The sequence below is a fragment of the Pristis pectinata genome, chromosome 3 (assembly GCF_009764475.1).
Source record: "Pristis pectinata isolate sPriPec2 chromosome 3, sPriPec2.1.pri, whole genome shotgun sequence".
NCBI lineage: Eukaryota > Metazoa > Chordata > Chondrichthyes > Rhinopristiformes > Pristidae > Pristis > Pristis pectinata.
The window spans coordinates 46329777-46336178 of NC_067407.1; positions in this window are offsets into that span (position 1 = coordinate 46329777).

A 6402-nucleotide genomic window follows, 5' to 3' on the forward strand; every position below is an offset into this window, starting at 1 on the left:
CTGTTTTATATCCCTTGGGTAATCATCACATTTCTAGTTTCAGACATATAATGATCCTTAACTATATTTAACTACAAATAAAAGAAAGACAAGTTCAGGTCCATTTGTTTGTAGTCTGCTTATGAAAACTTCCCAATAAATGGTTTGCTTGAATTAAATAAAATCCCATTTCCATTGTTTAACCAGAAACATTTTCCAACGCTGTAAATAATTCCTTTCAACAGCTACAACACATTTACTCCTTGAGGCAATGTCAGCAAACTAGAGTTTCACAAAGTTAACCATTCCTGAAAATCCAGGCTGCTGCTTTAGTGATGGATTGTAAAGGAAAATTACAGGGAACAGTTGGATATCGGCCCAAATAACTGATACTGGAAAATGAGCCATCATGGAGACCAAGTTGTTGACATAAACCACAGCATCATTCAAACTGTTTTAAGCGAAAACATTTCAAGTCAAAAGAGGAAAGGAAAATAATGCTTCTCCACAAAGGAGTCCTTTAATGGAGGACTCGAGTAACCTTTGACTAAAAGGATTGCATTGGAATTTTATCTTTATTTTTCCTTTGATTTAGCCTAATTTCAAATGGTAAAGGTTGTTTACATCTTTAGGAAAATTGCTCTAAATATATTAAATCCAGCAGTATGAGAAACTGAACTAATTCACTATTTCTTCTGGATGCAACACCACAGTACTGGAGGACAACAGTTAGATTGAAGCAAAATTGTTTACCAGGGGCAGGTTCACTTCCCATGAGGGCATTATGAACCAATAAAGCTTTACAGCAATCCAGCAATTTTCTTAGTCAATTTTTTTTCTTATGTGAGTTTAATATCAAATTTATTCCCATAATTCCTGGTTTATCTATAACTGCACCACTCCTTGCTGTGAGCATCACACTCACTGATGAAGATGGCTAGCAATTACAGCATGAGAAATGGTTTTCCCTCACTCAGAATACATTGATCTGCAGCAAAGCAGACTGGGGTTGTTTATTTTCCAAAAGGTGGACAATCTTAAGTCACATTCACACATGAATGATATGCGCAAGTAAAACTATATATATTTTCACATATACCAGGACTAAAAGTAGGAGAGAGAATTTAATAGGTCTTTTCAAAATCAAAATCTTCTGAAGGTTTTCATAAGGTAAAAAGCAAAAGATAGCATGGATTGAGAATCATCAACTGAGAATTTTTTCCCTTTGGTCATTAAGATAAAATAGCTTTATTAGTCACAGGTACATCGAAACACACAGTGAAATACATTTTTTGTGTAGAGTGTTCTGGGGGCAGCCTGCAAGTGTCGCCACACTTCCGGCGCAAATACCTCACCGCAACAAACAGAGCTGTAGAGTCTTGTGAAGCATTCTAGGGTATTTAACAGATGCTTTGTGGGCAACATTTGGCACTAAGTTGTAAAAGGAGATATTTGGACAAGTTGCCAGAAGTTTTACCAAAGCATCAAGTTTTGAATGAGAAAGAAGAAGAGAAACAGAGGGGTTTAGGGAGGAAATAGTTTCGGATCTACAGCGCTTAAGATACAACCACTAATGGTGGGCTGAAGCCAGCTTAATATATCTGATTACTGGCAGACATTTGCTCCTGCACAAACAAATTACCAAATACACCCTGTTGCTGGATGTCATTAAAATGAAGCTCTGGACCAGTATTCATCAACAGAATCTAACCAGGACCACTTAGGCAACCAACAACTGTGTGCCAATCAGTTAAGGATCTGCTTACTATCACTTAATTGAAATACTGCTACTCCACATTGAAAATTACTAACCACAAAGATAAGACTCAATCATTTCCCTACTCGGCCACAATCCAATAGATCAGTTTGTCGCAGGTTACAGCCAAAGCACAACGAATGGGCATGGCAGGATATTTTTTAAGGCAGGAACATTCAGACAAATTCAGAGAAAAAGTTGGTCACCTGCTGGCAAAACTCCTTAAGAGTAGCACAAGGCTTTTTTGTTTAAACTGAAGGTCTGCAAAGAAAGCAAAAGGAAGAGTGCATTTGTCTACTTAACCATTACATGAATTGTTTCAAAACTTTTGAACAGCCTTCAGTAATTCACATATGATTTACTTCTTTATATGACTGTCAAAAAAACCCATCAGGCCCCATTGATACTTATTGCTTTCAAAGGTCAAGGTCATGCTGGAGCATTGTCATATTTGAAACACAAAGATCGACAGTTTGGTTTTGGAAGGATGGTAGTTATACCAGACCATGTACCAAAAGGACACATGCTCAATTCTAAACATTGCAGTTCAAAATCAGTTTAAAAATCTGGAGGCAAAATCAGGAAATGAAAAGAAAATCATTGTATCAATAAAAGTAACCATTGTGTTGGCAGACCACTGCAAATACCCAGCTGTTTAGCCAAAATCCTCTGGCTGACAATGTGCCTTCCCCTAATCAATCAGAACTGGGATACAGCTCCTGAAGTTCACTGGAAGCTCAATCTCGATGAGATTTGAGATGTTAACCTGCACCGGGTCTGCCAATCTACTACTCAGCTGTGGAGAAAAAAAATCACAACAAATGTAGTGTTTTCCCAAACGGGATACAAGGAAAGAGAACCCTGGCTGATCTTCTTTCTCCCAAGGGAAATGATTTTTAAGGTTAGCTATTCAGTTAAGTCCCTGAACTGAAATCAACTGTTTTTATCCAGTAGAACAAGGTAGAACTGAAAAGCAGCACCATCAAGGAAGTATCATTAAAACCCAGTTCCTGCATATCTGGCTTGGAATTAACTGTGATGAAATAGTCTATTAGGCATTTTCAGAAATAAGTCTAACTAAATTAGCACCTTGCTCCTGGACTGCCTAATGCTGCTTTCAACTGAACCCCATAGTCATTCTGATAAAATTTGGAAACTCTTTGTCCTTCCACACCTACTTCTAAACATCAACTATATTTAACAGAGAGTTTACAGATTTCAGGTTAGAAGTAGCACATATTAATTTCTTTATGAAGTCCAGCTGCCAGTGTATCCAACAAAACAGAAAAAGTTAAGTGGCCTCAGTATTTTCACTAGAGTGTAAGTGGCACAGATTCAGCCTCATCCAAAATGCTGCTTAAAAACGGTGTGTAACCAACAGTAATGGCCCATTTGTTATTAAAGGCAGGATACTTTTACATTAGTTATATTTTCACATATCTGCAATATTAATATGCCCATTTACCTCTATGTAGGAAACTGAAGACTAGTCTCATTATTTTAAACCTAATTCTTGGAGAAAATTCCTTTTACCAAAGGCACATCCATCACTGATGACACCTCCTGGCCTTTCATTCCCTTAACATTGTCTCAAATTCAGTTACTTTCCTATGGCTAATTGAACCATTACATTGCAGTATAAAGCTATCAGGAAAACTACATCTACCTTGAATGGTGTTCTTCATTAGATGGCTAATGAGAGATTTGAATATAATGCAGCTCAGGATACCAAACCCTGTTATTCTATACTTATACTCTTAAAAAGTAAAACTAGTACTCTTAAAGTACAGTCTCACTGTATTTGATTAATGTAAAGTCTTAGTATTAATTAGTATTATGAGCTTTCTGCATGGCAAAAAATCCTGTGTGAGGATCCCCTGTTGCTGATGGATTACGCCACAGCTGGTTCAGATACTGGCACCGTAATCAGACAGCAAACAATGGCTACAACTTGAAGACCTTGATAGTTATACTGGTTGCTACACAAAGGTGAACATGCACTCCAGACACTGGCATTGTTCCAAATGATTTAAAGTCAGCAAGTGAAATCAGAAAGGAGCACAAGGTCGAGGTCGATCTCAAAACACAATGAAAACTAAACATGCAATACAGCTTTTTGTTACAAGCAACACACCAAAACGTGAATAGATTTTGACTATTACATCTATCACCTGCCATTCAGCCAGAAAAGTGAAGAGGTTGAGGGCTCCATTCTCACTCGAGACTAAAACAGGAAAAATTATCCTGAACTGATTTATATTTTTAACCTGACTGTGCTTTGCAAAGCATCATGTGGGGAAGATTGCAATGATGGATGTAGCAAGTTACAAGCAAGCATCTCCTATTTGGTGGGGGCAGGTGGAAGATGGACACTGGCAGCAATGGATGAGATTTCTATACGGAAGCATGAGATTATGATGATGAGTTAATGTTTTGCATAGTCCTGGAATTTAAAGAGGGTTTATGTTTCTACACTGTCTTTCACATACTCAGCATTTCCCAAAACTCTTCACAGCCAGTAGAATCAGTGTTAAAGGCAGTCGCAAAGTAGTAAATAAACCAGCAGTTACTTTTTCATTTAATATAATGTGCAAAGTTGCCTGACAGATAAATATGGACGAAGACACTACAATCCTTTGCTCTTCACATAATAGTTTCGGGCTTGGTTTAATTGAACCCTGGTTTAATGTTGGTTCCAAACAAAAAAGGCATCTCCACCGTGACAGCATACATTCAGGTCTGCACTGAAGCAGCAGCCTGAAATAATTTCCAAAAGGTTTTAATTCAGGCAGAAAGGCACTATACAAATGGAAAACAAAAAAGTGTTGCAAAAATTGTCATGGAGGACACACATGCACAATATTTACAACTTAGGAAACATGGATGGGCATGACTCTTTTAAACTAATATATACAATCATATATATTATGGAATGCTTTTTAGTTTTGCAAATTACCCACTAGAGAAATGATTAAAATTAACTTTTTCATATTACCACTGTCCTATACCATATATAAAATCTAAACATTTATGTAGACATTTTCTTACTTACGTTGATTTGTTCTTTCAAACCACTTCTTTGGACAAAATTGCAGGTGCTGGAAATCAGAAATAAAATCAAAAACACTCAGCAGCTTGGGCAAGTTTTCTCTCATCCCCAATTCTGATGAAGGGTCAATCTTCAAGTTAACTTTATTTCTCATTCCACAGATGCTGCCCAACCTGCTTAGTGTGTCGAGTGTTTTCTGCTTTTATATTTAATAGACATATTGGAGATGTCACTCTTGGCTCCATGATAAACCTCCCGCTGGAGTGAGAAGCCCATGGACTTTAAAGTCATTTGAAACTTCAGGAAATAATCCAGGTTGACACTTCACCACTTACAGAGATACAGCCTTACGTTAAACAAAGTCTTCATCCCCAATCTGTTGAACAAAGGATTCTACTATTCGAGTAAGAGCAGGAGAGAATTCTTCAACACTAATTCTGCCATTATTATCAAATGATCTGGCAAAACACCTGATTGATGCTTATGACAGGTCAGTGCTTACAAATCGGGCACAACAGCAACGGAACTTCAAAAATAACTCTCTGATAATGAATTACCAAAGAGTTTGTGAAACGTGTTGTACACATTCTCTTTTTTGTTGGTTTCAGCAGGGCCACATTTATGCATTGTTACTTCTTATGTACCTCTTAATTGTAAAAGAGACAGCGAAGGATTATCCTAAGGTACAGGTGCTTCACGCTGCATAGCTGCCAAATAGAGCTTGATTTAAAAAAACAGCAATCTACAGCTTATCCACCAGTAGAGGTCCCCAGCACTCAATACAATGGCCAAAACTGCTTGCGTTTCCTCATTTGAGTGGAAGTCCAAAACATTCACAATCAACAACAGAAGTTCCAAATGTACTGATATTAAGAACACAAGATCTCTTGGTTCGGTCTGCTGCTGGACTCCACGCAGAATTCAGATTTACCAACATTCATCAGAATTTACACCGGGATTGAGTGAGAAGGAATAAACAATCTTTTCCCAGTTTAGACTTGGCACAGGATCTATATCTCCACTGATTGCAATTGTAGAGACACAAAGAGGAAGCAAAATACTTATTCAGTAAATTAATTTAGTTTTATTTCGTGTTTTAATAGTTTGAGTGCTTTTTATGCTAATTTTATTTTTTAGGAGCAATTTATTCACTTCATTTTTGATAGTTTTAAATGTCTCTGAATATCAGCGATATTTAAGAATCCTCACAATTCTAACCACTGGCTGAGCTGCAGTGTAGTTTTACCGGTTGTCAAAGCTTTCCAAAGATTTTCAGAGGAAAGGCTTCTCCAGTGCATCATTGGGGGTCTTGCCATTACTCTAGCCACCTTCCTCAAATTCAGGGTGTTTTGGATTAGCAAGTTGTATTGAACCAAGTTATCAGATAAATATAGATATGGTGTGACCATGGGCAGCTGCTGCCAGCAAGATCAAGCCTGATAACATAAAGGACAGTTACCAAACTTAGATACTACAATATGTAGAGAGACTAAATAAATATGGGCTTCCACCAACATTCTTTAAGACCAGTATTATTCTCTGGAATCTGCGTTTAAACAATTTTGAACAAGGTGTCTTCAATCCCCAAATGTGCATTGCGGCCCAAATGGAAACTTCA